Raw genomic sequence first — 17,112 nt, forward strand, 5'->3', positions numbered from 1 at the left:
GATGCAAAGCACTGTAGCATACACTGTGGAGAACAACCCTGCATTAGCGGTGAGATTGACAAGACAGCCCAATAGGTCTTTTCCTAAGTCCCCTAGAAAACAGAGGGACTCAGTAGCAAAACTGAAGTAGAGACCCCAGCCTGAACTCCCTCACTGTGATGGGGTGTTCACCCCACACCAGCACAGATGGGGTTAAAGTGGCAAAAGAGGCCAATTAGCCTTAGCTCCGCAGCAGGAGCAGCCTAAGGGGCAATGAGACTGAGTGAGAACGAAGCTCACCTGAGCAGGGACAGGCGGGGCTTCTATAAAGCCCAGGAGCTGAGACTGGAAAGAGGCTGCAGTGAGGAAGCCCTCAGTCACACAAGGGGGAAAGTAGGCACCTGAGAAAGGCAGGGTAGAAAGCAGGCCAGGGAAGGAATGGTAAGGTCTGAGAGGGATAGACCTGAACTGCTGGCTTGAGGGACCCTGGACGGGAACCTGGAGTAAAAGGTGGGCCCAGGTGCCCCTACCCACCCCGTGGGCTTGGCACAGCGGAGCTGGAGACTGCCTGAGACTTTGAGGAAGGAATCTCTGATAATACGCCAGAAGGGGAGGATGATGGTGACTCAGCCAGAGGGTTAAACGACAAAGGAAAGATACTGCAGCACCTGATGAGCAAGGAAGGGGCCACAGTGTGACGACTGAGGCAACAGGCTGAGCCACGTGGAGGTGCTGCCGAGCGGTGAGTACACGCACCCATGACACTGAGGCAGAAAGGAGAAGCTGCTTGACACTAAGGTTGCTAACAGTAATGTCCATTAACATCATCAAGAAGTCCATCACTTTCCTAGGGCCCACCATAGCTCTTTATAAGATGTTTAGTCTGTATCTTCCTTTGGTCTGTCTGATTCCTATTTCAGTTTCATTTTTTTTAAACTTAATCTAACTTCAGAGAAATAGAAAACTCATAAAACCACAGGCCTAATCTGTAAACACTACTGGGTGTGGCACTTGCTACCCTGAGCAGTACCACTAGTAAGCACTATGTCCAGTGTGACTACTCATGGTAGTAAGCTCTAGACCTGCTAGTAAGAGTCCTCAGAACTGGAACCATGGACATTATAAAACCCACTCATCTCTCTGCCTGTGCAAATGTTTATGGGCCAGGTCCTCAAGTTCTCTCTATACATAACTGGCCCTAGGTTCAGTAGGCATAAAAGTTTAAAGCCATCTTTCCTCACCCACTTACCTTAGAATCCTAGAAATGTAGGGCTGGAAGCAACGTAGTCCATCCCCCAGTGCTGAGGCAGGTTTAAGTATATGTAGGCCATCCCTGACAGGTGTTTTGTCTAACCTGCTCTTAAAAAACCTCCAATAATGGAGATTCTACAACCTCCCTAGGCAACCTGTTCCAGAGATTAACAAACCTTATAGTTAGAAAGTTTTCCCTCATATCTAACCTAAATCTCCCTTGCTTCAAATTAAGGCAATTTCTTATTGGCCTGTCCTGGGGGGATAAGGAGAACAATTGACCTCTCTCCTCTTTGTGATAACCTTTTACATCTTTGAAAACTGTTACCATATCCATCCTCAGCCTTCTCTTTTACACACAAAACATGCCCAGTTCTTTCAACCGTTCCTCAAAGGTCAAGTTTTCTACACCTTCATTTTTGTTGCTCTCCTCTGAACGCCCTCCAATTTGTTCACACCTTTTAAAGGTGCTGCACAGAACTGGACAGTACTCCAGCTGAGGCCTCCTCAACAGTAGTGGATTAGGGCCTGTGCCGAGGGGCCCCGCCAACTGGGGGCCCCTGGCTTCCGCTGGCAGGTAGGGCAGGGGAAGCCCCTGCAGTACCCCCTCAGCCCCTTAACACTGTCCCCGTCAGAAGCCGCCGCATGGGGAAAGCCCCTGCAGTACCCCCCTGCAGTGCCCCCCCAACCCTGTCCACAGCAGAAGCCTCAGGGTGGGGGAAGCTCCCACAGTGCCTCCCCGTCCCCAGCAGAAGCCCCCAGGCAGGGGAAGCCCCCATGCCTGACCCCGCTCTCTGGTAGAAGTGCTGGATGGACAGTGCAGGAGAAGCCCTAGCGCTCTGATCCTGCTTCCCTGCAGAAGTGTGAGGGGTGGCGGGGAAAGCCCCAGCACATGGACCCTCCCACTCCAGCCCTGGGACTGGAGGAGCTCACGCTACCTGCCATGGCCTCAGGACTGGGGGAGCTCTCACTCCCTACTGCAGCCTGGGGCCATGGCAGGAGGACAGAGCTTCTCGGGTCTTGGGGCTGTAGTGGGGGTGAGGGGGGCAGAAAGGTGCAAATGGGTTGTGGGGTGGGTGGAATGGGGGGGACCCTGGGTGGAACAGGAAAGGGGCAGAATGGGGTGGGGTTGTGGGCGGGGCCACAAGCAGAAGGGGTGGAATGGGGGTGGGACTGCAGGCAGAAGGGATGGGGAGGGCCCCACACTTGCACTGGCCCAGGAAACCTTAATCTGCCTCTGCTGGTCAGTGCTGAGTGGAGCAGAACAGTTACCTCCCATGTCTGTCTTACAAGACTCCTCCCAGAGTGACACTTGTCGGTGTCTTTTTCGTTTGTTTGGGGTTTTTTGCAACAGCATCACACTGACTCCTATTCAATTTGTGATCTACTATAACCCTTTTCAGCACTATTGCTGCTAATTATTCCCCCTTTTGTAGTCTTGCATTTGATTTTTTTTTCCCTTCCTAAGTGAAGTCTTTTGCACCCATCATTATTGAATTTCATCTTGCTCATTTCAGACCAGTTCTCCAACTTTTCAAGATCATTTTGAATTGTAATACTGCCCTAGAATGTGGTTGCAACCCCTCCCTACTTAGTGTCATTTGCAAAGTTTACAAGCATACTCACCACTCCGTTGTCCAAGTCATTAATGAAAATATGGCATAGTGTCACACCCAGGATAGACAGATTCTTGTACTGTGCCAAATGCAGCTCTTAATTGGCCCAAGATCTGGATCTATATTTCCTCATTTTGCCCTACCTGGTATTTTTTTCCTGTTTGGATTAGAAGTAGTTTCAATCGCTGCTCCTCTGGCTCTTGTGCAAAATGAATTGGAATGGAATACGGGAGCTCTGACGTATCCTAGGAAGGTGGGGGTTTATCTGTGGCTGTCACAACTTTCCGGGGCATTGGCTAACACTAGTCTAAACACTAACGTTGCATTTTCCCAGTGCTGTGGGATCATTACTGAAACAATATAAAAGTAGCACGAGAAAGGGTTTCTTTCTTGGTTTTCAATAAGCTTTATATTTCAATCAAGGCATCGTGGACCTTGAATAGCTCAGTGTAAAATTAATTTTCAGGACAGCCTTCCAGCTTATGTGACTTTTTGCAGACATGGTGGGTCTGTATCTTAGCTCAAATAGCTTCTTCCTTAATTTAAACTGCTTTGTACCCTCCTCGAGCAATGTCATCCACAGTGATTAGATTTAAGATAAATGAGCATTTATCTAATTCTCTTCTCACAATTATGAATGCGGGAAGGTGTAATGCGAGTGACAAGAACTGATGGGGACGTTTTCAATTAAATGCCTCAAATAAGCCTAAAATTGAGATTAAATGCATGGTTTATGAATAGCAATTAAATTCCAATTATGTAAAAGCAACTATTATTCCTGTATTAATGTGGTTTTGGGTTTAATTACCAGACAATCAGATTTATGGCCTCAGTATTTTAAACACTACTGTGTTTTTAATTAGTGTTTATAAAGTTTCATACTTTGAAGTTCAATATTTCATAAATGTAGGTTCCTAAAGTTATGCTACTAAATCCATATAGACAGGTTTCAGAGTAACAGCCGTGTTAGTCTGTATTCGTAAAAAGAAAAGGAGTACTTGTGGCACCTTAGAGACTAACCAGTTTATTTGAGCATGAGCTTTCGTGAGCTACAGCTCACTTCGATATGCTATGCATCCGATGAAGTGAGCTGTAGCTCACGAAAGCTCATGCTCAAATAAACTGGTTAGTCTCTAAGGTGCCACAAGTACTCCTTTTCTTTTTAAATCCATATATAAATACTTAAAGGTCAAAAGGTACTTTTTATTGTCCCTCCTGGGCCTACAGGGTCCCCTCTGTAACGATTGTTAATATTTGTTACATTTTAAACCCATGTTTTACCAATTTTTCACATTATGGTGAAATTTTGAAGTTAGCACCTTCATCCAAGAATAATTTCATCCACATTTTCACCAATAGATGGCGCTAGCAATGTCTACATACCTGATAACTCACTGGGTCAGAGTTCAGCATTTAAGAAGATTATTGTATCAGTGACTAAACTATACCTACCTGGGTTTTATTTGGAGACTATTTGGTAATGGTTTTAAAAGCCTTCCCCCGCCCCTTTCCCCACCTAGCCAATACATTTCTTCTGCTCTTTCACCCTCAAAGGAAAACACAAATCCATAAAGATCAGATTTCTTAGAGCCTTCAGTTACACACTGAGACTCTCGCTGAGCCTCACATGCACCCAAAGGCAGATTCTGAGCTAAAATCTGTATATACGGTGTATTGCAGCATTTCCCAGTGTTTTGTATTTGAGTTTCACTTTGAGTGTGCATCGTTCAGCACAGCAAAATAGGAATGACCCTAATTAAATAGCTTTGCTTAAAACTCTACAGTTTCTTTAAATTAAGAAACTACGTGGACTTTTGCCATCTTACCCCAAGATTCAATGTAGCAACACGATAAAATTGAGAACTAGGGGCCACCAAATGAAATTAATGGGCAGCAGGTTTAAAACAAATAAAAGGAAGTTCTTCTTCACATGGCACACAGTCAACCTGTGGAACTCCTTGCCTGAGGAGCTTGTGAAGGCTAGGACTATAACAGGGTTTAAAAGAGAACTGGATAAATTCATGGAGGTTAAGTCCATTAATAGCTATTAGCCAGGACGGGTAAAGAATGGTGTCCCTAGCCTCCGTTTGTCAGAGGGTGGAGATGGATGGCAGGAGAGAGATCACTTGATCATTACCTGTTCGGTTCACCCCGTCTGGGGCACCTGGCGTTGGCCACTGTCAGCAGACAGGATTCTGGGCTGGATGGACCTTTGGTCTGACCCAGTATGGCCATTCTTATGAGAGATTTCACAATTATAACTGGACATAATCTGAGACTGTTTGTAATCAGTATTGCCCTGTCACAGTAGTTCAGTTAAACTGTAGAAATGTATGTGAGGAAAAATATGTAGGGCGCTTTTGACTGATATTGTAGTTGAAGAGGCGTTGTGGTATATATAGCTATGGCTTTGTTTTCTGTGTACTGTACCTTTAATTGTAAAATGAATGCCTGTGGGAATTGTACAGAAGGAGAGATGCATTCTGCCTTCCTCATGGAGATTTTATTTGTCCTTTCTTGGTTAGGTATTTTCCTTAATCATAAAAAGGCATTGAGGACCCAGTTCAGCAAACTGTTTATGCACATGTGTAAGGCCATGTAGTTGCTGAATAGCATGGACTGCTGAATTGGGACCTGAAAATACATGTATATTGCTCGCTGTGTGTGGGAAAACAATCACAAGCAGGGGGGCAGAGACTAAATGTGTTAGGCTGTGTTTGAGCTTTACCCTCTGCATTTGCCTTTAAAAATAAATGGGGAAATCCAGCCAGGATTTCACCCCAGTTCTTTATGATCTCTCAACTCTCCTTTAATGTATTGCAGAAGAGACCAGAACTTGGATCCACAAATTACTCTGATAAGATGCCCAATCACCCATCTCATGTTTTGTAGCAAACTTGAAATGCAAGATAAGCAGCCCCTTTTCAAAGGCATAATGAGAAAGTAAAACCTCCAATTCTGAGCTCTTTTCCTTTTCTTTGGAGATAGACAAAGGGGAGCTGATTGCTGGGGTGACTTTATTGTTTTGGACACAAAACAGAAACCGAGAGGGAGTATAGAGCACTTCAACATTTAAAGGGACAGGACATCACACAAATGTTTCACAGTCCTAGTAATCATTAAATGGTTAAGTTTTACTGGCTACGGACTTGGTTTTGCCCCCCTAGCTCCTGTCAATCAAAGCCTTAACTCCATGAGTGGTACCACTGATTGCAGTGTAACGACTTGTGGAGTGAGGTATCATGCACTGTGAGTACGGGTGGCAGACCTGGGGCCTTATTGTATAGCTAGATCCTGACAAAGTGCAGAGCCCCATCTGACTATAGCAGGCAGAGGGCCAGATTCGCAGCTGGTGCAACTTGGAATAACTCCAGTGAAATCAACAGAGCTCTACCAGTTCACAGCAGCTGAGAATCTAGCCTAGAGAACTTACTCCTGTCAAAGTCTCTCCCAGGTGTATACAGTGGAATGCTGAAGCAGGGCAGAATCTGTAACAAAAGCCAGGGAGCCCTATAAAATAGCTCCCTTGCAAGCAGAGAAGAGCAGAGACTGTAAGAACATAGAGCTGCACATCTAGATAAAGGGCTGATTTTTTTTTTTCCCTAGCCTTGACCTGGACTCTGTATAAAAACACCCTGTTGGACCTCAGGAATAAAGATTTGGAGAGCGAACCTCATTTGGTGAGACTTTTGTCATTGCAGTGCTAACTGGCTCATTCCACCAGAAACCTTATGACAGTAAAGCCTTCCAAATCTAGCATGTATCAATGAGCTCTACTCTTTCAGTGTGTCAGTCGGAACAATTTACTGCGACTTGTTTGAACAGGTACAGTCATCTGACTGCCTGAGCCCATGAAGGTGTCAATTACATTTCAGGAATTTACCCATACATGCATGTACAAGAAATAGCTGATGGGGACAGATTGTGAGGAGTTTTGGGGTGGGAGGGATGACCTGATGATTGAAGGCCCCCAGAGACTACTATTAAAGTTCCTTAAACAAAGAGTTCCAGAGAAGGATTCTCCGCGTTCTTGGGGTTTTTATCTTCAGCTCTGTTTTTCCCATGAGAGCTGTTTCATACCCTTCATGTAGATTCTGAGGCGTTCTCACTGTGCTTTGGCTGACATGAATTCTGTAAGCTGCGAATGGAAAGCATACCAGCTCTGTTATACTGCAAACTCTGAATTACTCACTGTTTCAAACAAGCAAGAAAATAATGCTAATTACCCTGAATTTGCAGATAAGAACATAAGAATGGCCAGACTGGGTCAGACCAATGATCCATCTAGTCTATTATCCTGTCTTCTGACAGTAACCAGTGCCAGATGCTTCAGAGGGAATGACCAGAACAGGGCAATTATTGAGTGATCCATCCCCTGTTGTCCAATCCCAGCATCTGGGAGTCAGATGCTGCCAGATGCCTGGCTGAGTAATGTTTATCTATGCAGAATTCTGTATTGTTAGATCAGAAGTTTCTAGGAAATGATCCCCCAATCTTCTGAAGAATAGGATTTGGTAAACAGATCAATGGACGCTGCATGTGGGGGCATGGAGAAAGCATGACCAGGCTTCCAGACTCAAATAGTATTTGTAGTAATGAATATTAACTAGAGCTGGTCAAAATTGTTCACATCTCAATAAAAAGAGCAGGGTGTGTGTGTGTCATTTTGTGAAGTCCCCCTGCCTTTACTGTTGTGTTTTAACTAACTGTAGAGCTGGTTGACATTTATTGACTTGAAATTTTGGTGAAAAAGCAGGGGAAATATTTGTATAACATCTTCAACACCATAGTGTCTTGGTTTTTGACCAGCTCTTGTTTTAAATGTGTGGCTGTCCCATACAGCACCTTCCTTCAGGAATCTGGCTGATGTGCCAGTTAATTTTTATGGAAAGCTAAAAAACCGGAACCTCCATGTTTTTACAGTGGAGGGTTCTGTTAAAAGTATATAGAAAAGCCCTACAAATGCAGGCTACAGATAGAGATTACCTACAATTCTTTCCCTTCTCTCTCACTGTGTGTAAATCAATTAACATGTCAAGATATGCTAAAATACAGAGTAACCCTGAGGTGCTTCCCATGGGAGTTGGAACTTCCAACTAATTCTAGTCTCCGAGCACCTTCAAACAGCAATCATTGTATCCTGAGAAAATATCTGCTAGCAAAATATTTCCTCCTTCCCTCCTCCAAATGTATAAGGTGCCCCCAATCTTAAACTGGCTCTAGTCCTTGCACACACCGATCCTTGGCTAGTGACAGTTTTAGATATTGATATCTCACATCTCATTAGGGCTAGAAACAGGCTTTATACACTTGGAAAGGGGAGGTTTCCAATAACACACAACTTACTTCCACCCTTGTAAGATCCCAAGATTCCAGCCCTAAATATCCTAACACAATATCTCTCAAAGCATTTCAGTTAATGTTTTAGAGGTCTTAGCATGTACTTGTCTTCATTTTCTCTTCCTCAGAGCCAAATACATTCAGTGGGAGATTTTCAGGGGCTCAGCTGGAGTTAGAACTTGGACTCATGGTATTAAGGACCTGAACTTGCTCCCACCAAGGTGAATAGCAAAACTCCCACTGACATCAGTGGTACAGGATCAGGCCCTAAGTCTAGTTTGTGGGTGAAGGGATATGAAAAATAGAAGGAATATTTTTTGGGAGGGAAAAGAACAGGAGTACTTGTGGCACCTTAGACCTCTTAAACATTCCTAACTATTTGCTTCTGTAAAATTTGGTACATAGAGAACAGACAAGGGTGTGGTGAATTATCAGGGTTTTATTGGGATGACCTTCATGCTATAACTTTGATATTTTTGCCACTCATGAGTAATGAAACTATCACAAAGGTATGCCAATAAACCCTTCACATTACTATTTATTATCTCTTTCAGGTATCTATACAGCTAAATCCCTAAGCTAAATATCTATCGGGCATGCATGCTCAAAGACTTTTGTATGCTTGAGACGTGCATTAGAAAACTGGATCAGTTACACATGCACTTTCTTCAGTCTGTTTGCAAGGTCAGATTATGGGAAGTTCCTGATATCAAAAATTCTTAATCATTGGATGTCCAGCATTCAAAGCATGCTCATAAAAGTTCACCTGCATTGGTCTGGGCATCTCATTCATATGGCTTATTTGAGAATACTCAAGGCCATATTTTATGGTAAGCTAAAGCAAGGCACCCATTCTCATTATAGTACAAACAATATAAAGACACACTGTCAAACTTGAAAGCATGTCAAGTTGATCTGGGAAGCAACAGCCCATGACAGAAAAAGGTGGCAGCAAATTTGTCTTGTCACCATTAAGAGCTTTGAAGGATTAACTGCTGTCTGTGCTGTGCTGTGCTTGTTCCTGGAGTCTTTAACTTAACTAAGCATCCTGGATTGTAGCAGTGTTATGAACCCAGGGTACAGTGACCTTTGGGGCAGGGACTTGTTAGTAGTTTGCTGCTTACATGGGGCGCAGAGGGCCAACAAAAGCCCTTTGGAACATTTAGATCCCATTAGAATCTTCGGATTGGAACATCCACCTCTAAGATAGAAAAACTGAGATCAGAGTTTGAGACTTGCCCAAGGTCACAGCAAGCTACAGTGAAGGTCAGAATAAGAACTCAGGAGTCCCTGGCTATGCACTAGACCACTCTGTCTCCCACACTTGGAAATGGAGACATGATTAGCTTCTTGTCTGGGCAAGAGATATTTATTTGTTTTTTTTTTCCCCTCTATCTCATTCCTTATTCAAGATCCAATCCCTTCTAGCGTAGCTCACAAAGAACTCATGCTGTGGGCAAATTTCTCAATGAGAATATATGCCTGCAGTGTTCACACCCGCGTCACACAGGCCAATCTTAAAATGTGACTGCCTAACCAGAAGGTACAGATTTCTCACTAGGCACTCAAGTCAGTTCAGACAGGGATTACACACCTAAGAGCCAATTTAAGCATCCAGTTGTAGGATTTTGCTGTTCTCGTTAGGCGCCTCCATTTAAAAATTGAGCTTCCAAAATAAAAGCCCACAATCTGTGAGGAGCTGCCCTCCTTACCTGGGGGAAGGATAGGCCTCTGACTATTTTAATCACACACACAGCATATATAATTGTGTCTAATGTACTTTTGTAATAGTACATACGTCTATATATCATAGAATCATAGAATATCAGGGTTGGAAGGGACCCCAGAAGGTCATCTAGTCCAACCCCCTGCTCAAAGCAGGACCAAGTCCCAGTTAAATCATCCCAGCCAGGGCTTTGTCAAGCCTGACCTTAAAAACCTCTAAGGAAGGAGATTCTACCACCTCCCTAGGTAACGCATTCCAGTGTTTCACCACCCTCTTAGTGAAAAAGTTTTTCCTAATATCCAATCTAAACCTCCCCCATTGCAACTTGAGACCATTACTCCTCGTTCTGTCATCTGCTACCATTGAGAACAGTCTAGAGCCATCCTCTCTGGAACCCCCTTTCAGGTAGTTGAAAGCAGCTATCAAATCCCCCCTCATTCTTCTCTTCTGCAGACTAAACAATCCCAGCTCCCTCAGCCTCTCCTCATAAGTCATGTGCTCTAGACCCCTAATCATTTTTGTTGCCCTTCGCTGGACTCTTTCCAATTTATCCACATCCTTCTTGTAGTGTGGGGCCCAAAACTGGACACAGTACTCCAGATGAGGCCTCACCAGTGTCGAATAGAGGGGAACGATCACGTCCCTCGATCTGCTCGCTATGCCCCTACTTATACATCCCAAAATGCCATTGGCCTTCTTGGCAACAAGGGCACACTGCTGACTCATATCCAGCTTCTCGTCTACTGTCACCCCTAGGTCCTTTGCTTTATACTGCTTTGCTTTATGACTGTTCTGGAGCTAGATTTAGTAAATCTGACCTGACTCTGCCCACACAAGTTTACAATATATAGGTATGAGTGGGTACAATACATTACAAACAATATGGGCAAGTATGACCTAGATAGGCAAAGATTTTCTCTACTACATATCCAGTATTAGGGCCACTGGAAAAGCACAAGTCTACAATATATAGGTATGAGTGGGTACAATACATTGCAAACAATATGGGCAAGTATGACCTAGATAGGCAAAGATTTTCTCTACTACATATCCAGTATTAGGGCCACTGGAAAAGCACAAGTCTAAGTTCCAGATAAGTTTAATTTAAAAAAAAAAAAGTAGGTTAAATCAGATGCCTGGTTGATGCTGGCTTTAACAGTTACAGCAAAGCAAGTCATTTCTATTTTTTTCTATAAACACAGCATTGATTCATAGTTGGGCTTCCAGATGTAGCTTAAAGTCAACGAAACCCTAGTAAAGCAGAAAAATAGAATAGTGTATTTTTATAAAAATACACTGTTATCAAACATACCTGATAATGTATAGTTCTCACAATGTTAAAACTTGTGAAGTTTGAAAACTCAAGATCAATTAATACAGAGCTCACTGGGAGATCAGTCCTAGAAATGCAAAGGGGAGCAATATTTTTGTCTGACTTATGGAAAAATCTTTTTACAACATTGAGATAAAAATGAATTTTTACTGCTAAATGAGCCATCTTTTCCTGAAAGATGGGAAAAAATAAACACAACATACCAGAAAAGCTCAAATGACTTCAACTGAGTGCTTGCCCGAAACAGAGTGGTCGAATGGACAGAATGCTAGACTGGGAGTCAAGAGACCTAGTTTTAAACCCAAATCTGCCACTGACTGGCTATGTGACCTTGAGTGAGCCTCTTCACCTCTGTGTTCCTACTATATCCCCTCCAAATCTTTGTCTGCCTTCTCTTTTCAGATGGCAAGCTCTTCAGAGCATGGACTGTATTACTGTGTATGTACAGCACCTAGCACAATGGGACCCCAATCTTAGCTGGGGACTCTGGGCTCAACTATAAAACTAACTAAAGCTATGTCTACACTACAGACCTTACAGCAGTGCAGCTGCCGTGGTTTAAGGTCTCCTGTGTAGTTACTCTATGCTGGTGGGAGAGAGCTCTCCTGCCGGCATAATTACACCACCCCCAACAAGCAGCAGTAGCTGTGTCAGCAGGAGAGCATCACCCACCGATGTAGCGCTGTCCACACTGGCACGTTTGTCAGTGAAACTTATGTCGGTCAGGGGTGTGTGGTTTTTGTTTTTTTCACACCCCGACCAACAAAAGTTTTACTGACAAGTGCTAGCGTAGACATAGCCCAAGACGATTCATATTGCTAATACAAAGACAATGGGCTACGGTTTAAAGAACATCAGTCGGTAATGTATTTCTTCTATAGGGGCCTGATTATGTGTTCCTTACTGCCTGACCTCAGTGGGAGTTTTACCTGATTAAGGAGTGTAGAATCAAGCACTAGGAATGCAAGATTTAGTATTTATATGGCAGTAGAGTCTGGAGGCCTCAATCAGGATCGTGCTGAACAAATGCATGGTCCAGGCCTGAAAGCAACTTCAATCCATATGAAGCCTAAATAGGGTCTATTCAAAGGCTGTGGCAGTCAGGGTCATCTCTAGTGAGACTAATGCTACATGTGTTTGCCAGCAAAGAGTGACCTCAAGGGAAAACCCAAGTTCTTGTTAGAAAAGAGAAGTGTTTTAACGAAATGGCAGCACTATATTGAATTCTTTGTATGGCAGTACAGCCTAGGAGCCCCAGCCGTGAACCAGGGCCCCATTGTGCTGCGTGCTGTACAAGCACAGGACCAAAAACATGGTTCCCTGCCCCAGTGAGCTTACACTCTAAATATAAGGCAAGAGACAATAGATGGTACCTCAAGTTAACTGAGTTCAATAGTTAATGCACTTGCTGTGTGCGGCTTGCATGTGTGTGGTGGTCCTCGTCTAGACAGCCTGAATAAGGAGTACCCAAACCTTTCAGGCGTGATCTCCCACAGTGCCATCTTTCAGAGGAAACCAGAGATGATGTGGTAAGATCTTTTGGCCCAGTTGTCTAATTGTATCAGGTTCCTCCTCCCCGGGTTTGTTTTGCAATGGCTTGCTGCCAAAGGCGCTGCGTGAACTAATGAGCCGTGCTGGCTAACCCTCTGCAATAATCCTCAGTGATACCACAGAGGGTTATAAAGTCGAGCAAAGTGTGCGGCTGCCTGCCAGAGATCCCTGCTCCGATAAACAGGCCCCCCCGCCAGCTGGCTTGGAAGAGCTCCCCACTGCTCTCCCCTGCTGTTCAACTCCAGCCTGGCTGCGGTCATGGGTAAATGCCTGAGTCAGCTGTTTGTGTTGGTGGGACAGACTAGTCACAAGCAGAGAGACTTCATGAGCCGAAAAACTAAAGAGCTCCATTACAGTGGGTAAAAAGTATAAGCGTGGGCAGCTATTAGGCCTAATGCACCGCTGCTGACCCTGCCACTGGACACCTGGGCTGTGGTGGTCCCGCTTCTTCCCATCCCTGCTGGGCGTGGGCTTCCACCAGAAGTTTTTGCTGATTTATTATGTGCCAGGCAGGTTCCCAGGCAGCTGTGGAGGGGGTATCTGCTACTCAGCTTCCCGGGTCCCTTGGATTCCCCAAGGAGATTATCGATGAACCCAGGAAGCTGAGTAGTAGATTCCCCCCCCAGCCACCTGCCCGGGAATCTGCCTGGCGCATATAAAAGCTCAGCGTTCTCTGCCCGCCGCTGCCTGGCTGCTCCTCTCCAGCATTCCAGCCCTCTCACCAGAGGTCCCCGCTGCACCGGTTCCTCCTCTCCTCCCTGTTTGGCTCCCTCCCCACTTGGCCCCGTTGCCGCATCCCTCCTCTACCACTGCTGCTTTAGTGGGGAGGCGGGGGAAGGAGAGGAGGGATACATGCAGTGAGCGGGGAGGGGGGCAGAGTGTGGACAGGGCCGCAGGGGGAAGAGGTGGGATGGGGAACTAGCTTCCCCGAGGGGAAGCTTCACCCGCCGCCTGTGATTATAAGCCAAACTCTGGACTTTCCCACCCAAGCAAGCCACACTAGATGCAAATGTAGTGGCCAAGGGAAGTTCCCTGAGCTGTTCTGCCTATACCTGGGAGCAGCACACAGCAGGGACGCTTTCTGCTGTTTCATAAAGGGGCAGCATGAGCTCCTCTCAGTCCCAGCCCCTAGGCATAGAAGGGGCATGGCCTTGCCCGTAACCCACCCACCCGCCTCACAACAGTGGAATGCATTTGCCGGATCTCATGCTCATTCAGTGCTAAATTAACAAGGATGGCTGTCTCTCTAAGTGCTTTTTTTTTTTTCGCCTAAGAAAAACAGGGAATAGGGTCAGTCACTCACTCCTGCAGCTCAGAGACGTGGAGAGCTTGTTTTGGTTGTACTGGGTTGTTGTGCTTTTCCTGTGTGGGGGGAGTCTGTCAGTGTAGCTCATTGTTTCTGAGCTTGACGCAGAACAAAAGTTGGCTTCTGACACTGAACTATTATACTAGCTTTAAAAACAAAACCTCAATGAATGGATAGAGCTGCTTTCCAGACACCCCCGCCCCCCTAAAATAAGAAATAAAATAAAACCCCCACACCAGTCAGGGGTAGACTTTTGGCAGTGCTTACAGAAGACCCTCATAATTCCTGTCTACAGTCAGAAGCAGATGTTGCACATTTAATTCCTCTCCTACTATGCTGAAAATATCCCCATCAATACTTCAGATTAGTCTTCCTAGAGAGAAGACATTTTGGAGGGTGTATTCTTGATTGCTCAGAATAGGAACATAACTCTCACAAATGCTGATGACAATATCTGTCAATAACATTTCAGTGACAGCTTCCTGCTGAAGGGCTCCAAATGCTTTACAAACATTAATAAAATAAACCTCTCAGTGGGGGAACAAGAGGTGAGTGAAGGAACAGTACAGCCTAGTGGATGGGGCACTGGCCTGGGAGAGTGGGTTCAATTCCTGGCTCCGCTACTGGTTGTCTTGGTGAACTTGGGCAAGTCACTGCCTAACCCCAGTGCCAACTCTGTCTGCATATCTATTCAAGAGACACCATCATAGGACCTAACCACATCAGCCACACCATCAGGGGCTCATTCACCTGCACATCTACCAATGTGATATATGCCATCATGTGCCAGCAGTGCCCCTCTGCCATGTACATTGCCCAAACTGGACAGTTTCTACACAAAATAATAAATGGACACAAATCTGACATCCGGAATTATAACATTCAAAAACCAGTAGGAGAACACTTCAGTCTCCCTGGTCACTCAATAATAGACTTAAAAGTGGCAATTCTTCAACAACAAAACTTCAAAAACAGACTCCAACGTGAAACTGCAGAACTGGAATTAATTTGCAAACTGAACACCATCAAATTAGGCCTGAATGAAGACTGGGAGTGGATGGGTCATTACAAAGACTAATTGCCCCCTACTGTTACTCACACCTTCTTGTCAACTGTTTGATATGGGCCACCCTCATTACCACTACAAAAGTGATTTTTCCTCCCTTGGTATTCTACCGTTAATTGAATTGTCTTGTTAGACTGACCCTCCACTTAGTAAGGCAACTCTCCTCTTTTCATGTACTATGTGTATATATACCTGCTACTGTATTTTCCACTCCATGCATCTGATGAAGTGGGTTCTAGCCCACGAAAGCTTATGCCCGAATAAATTTGTTAGTCTCTAAGGTGCCACAAGGACTCCTCATTGTTTTTCCTGATACAGACTAACACGGCTAGCACTCTGAAACCTGCATCTGTTTCCCCAGCTGTAGAATGAGGCTAATGATGAAACTGATCTCCTTGGAAAGCAGTCTGAGATCTACTGATAAAAAGCACTACATATGTGGTATTGTGGTGAGTAGGCATGGAGGAACTGCCAGGCTGGATCGGACCAGTGTTCTGCCTTAGTCCAGTATCTTGTCTCTGACAATGGCTAGCACCTGATGTTTCAGAGAAAGGTGCAAGAAACCCCCTGAAGAATAATCAGCCTGTTCTTAACCCCAGTTTGTTAGCAGCTGGCTTTTTTGCCCTGAAGTATGAAGGTTTATATCCCTGCTAACCATATAATTACACCCTATCTAACATAACTGTGGCTGTCTTGTAATCCATGTAAGTATCCAGTCCTACGTTGAATTATATGAAGTGTTTGGCCAGGAGTTCTATGCATTAATTATACACTGTGTAAAAGAAGGGAATTCCTCTTGTGTGTGTTGCCTTGCAGTTTCAGTGAACATCCCTTGTTTCTTGCATTGTGGGAGCACCTAATTTTCCTTTTTTTTTTTTTTTTTTCCCCCTTTTTTTTATAGCATTCATTTACAACTGCATCACGTCTCCTCTCTACACAGAACATTTCCACCCTCTTCAATCTCTCATCATGTGGACATTTCCCCATGTCTCTACATTTCAATGTATAGCTACAGGAATTTCACTGCATGGCTCCAGTTGACATCAGTGAAAATCATCCTGTTAAATCCTTGCACCACAATTACAATCTAGCCCTTGTGACTCATGCTTCCGTTGGGTTCTTTGGTTGTAGTAATAGGCATGATCTGGTCCTTAATGACACAGAGCCACTTTCATAGTTGGAATTCTCCTCTCTATGTAAACCCCTTGGTGCCATGGAAGACCTATAAGCGTCTTCCAAGTGCATTTGTTTGGCTGGGAAATGAAAAACGTGTCTAAAGCCAAAGGTATAACTGTGAAGCATTTATAGTATGATCAGGCAGGGCAGACTACTGTTATCTATCTGAATGCAATTCTATCTGTATCCTGACAACTATATCTGGCATGTCTCATTTTAAAGGATCCCATTGAACTGAGGATGTCCAGAGAAAAATTGGCTATTACAGCAGCATGTTTCCATTGCATTTTAAAAGCCTGGATGCAACCTGATAGGCATCGCCAATTGTTTCCACCTGGAAAACACCACTGTGGTATTTAGAAGGAAGGAAAAAAAGGAAACAGGCATGGAATTAAGCTGCCAGGATATCTGAATCAGGGCTGGTTCTTTGCTCACTTCCAGGGTCCTGAACAAGAAGTGGGACTAAAGTGGAATGCAGCATTGTGCTGGACCTCTGCACACAGGTGACTTTCACCCATATCGGACAATGGGAAATGAAACCCAGCCCAGTGCTTTTCATACAGCCAAGGGGTTTCAGGCAGGCTGCATGAGGTTTTTAGCCTTCTCCTTAACTTGTAAACATTATGATTGCTGAGGACAGCACTGAGAGGTGAATAAAGGTTAAGGAGATCAACCACCTCAATGGGCTCACTGAGCAGAGACGGTCATGAATCCAGCAATGTCACTGAAGTAGATAGTGACCTGGTGAAAATATTCCATTTCAACTGT

At 44.6% G+C, this 17,112-nt stretch overlaps 2 long non-coding RNA genes across 2 annotated transcripts; both read left to right on the plus strand.

Annotated features, from left to right (window-relative positions):
* The first annotated feature begins 347 nt into the window (after nucleotides 1-347).
* On the plus strand, nucleotides 348-9,939 carry LOC122461970. The gene is made up of 3 exons (XR_006284281.1): nucleotides 348-721; nucleotides 8,315-8,407; nucleotides 8,741-9,939. It is a non-coding gene; the product is annotated as an uncharacterized LOC122461970 (long non-coding RNA).
* A 624-nt stretch (nucleotides 9,940-10,563) lies between these two features.
* On the plus strand, nucleotides 10,564-11,425 carry LOC122461971. The gene is made up of 2 exons (XR_006284284.1): nucleotides 10,564-10,763; nucleotides 10,886-11,425. It is a non-coding gene; the product is annotated as an uncharacterized LOC122461971 (long non-coding RNA).
* Nucleotides 11,426-17,112: the final 5,687 nt, after the last annotated feature.

The sequence above is a fragment of the Chelonia mydas genome, chromosome 1 (genome assembly GCF_015237465.2).
Source record: "Chelonia mydas isolate rCheMyd1 chromosome 1, rCheMyd1.pri.v2, whole genome shotgun sequence".
Lineage (NCBI taxonomy): Eukaryota > Metazoa > Chordata > Testudines > Cheloniidae > Chelonia > Chelonia mydas.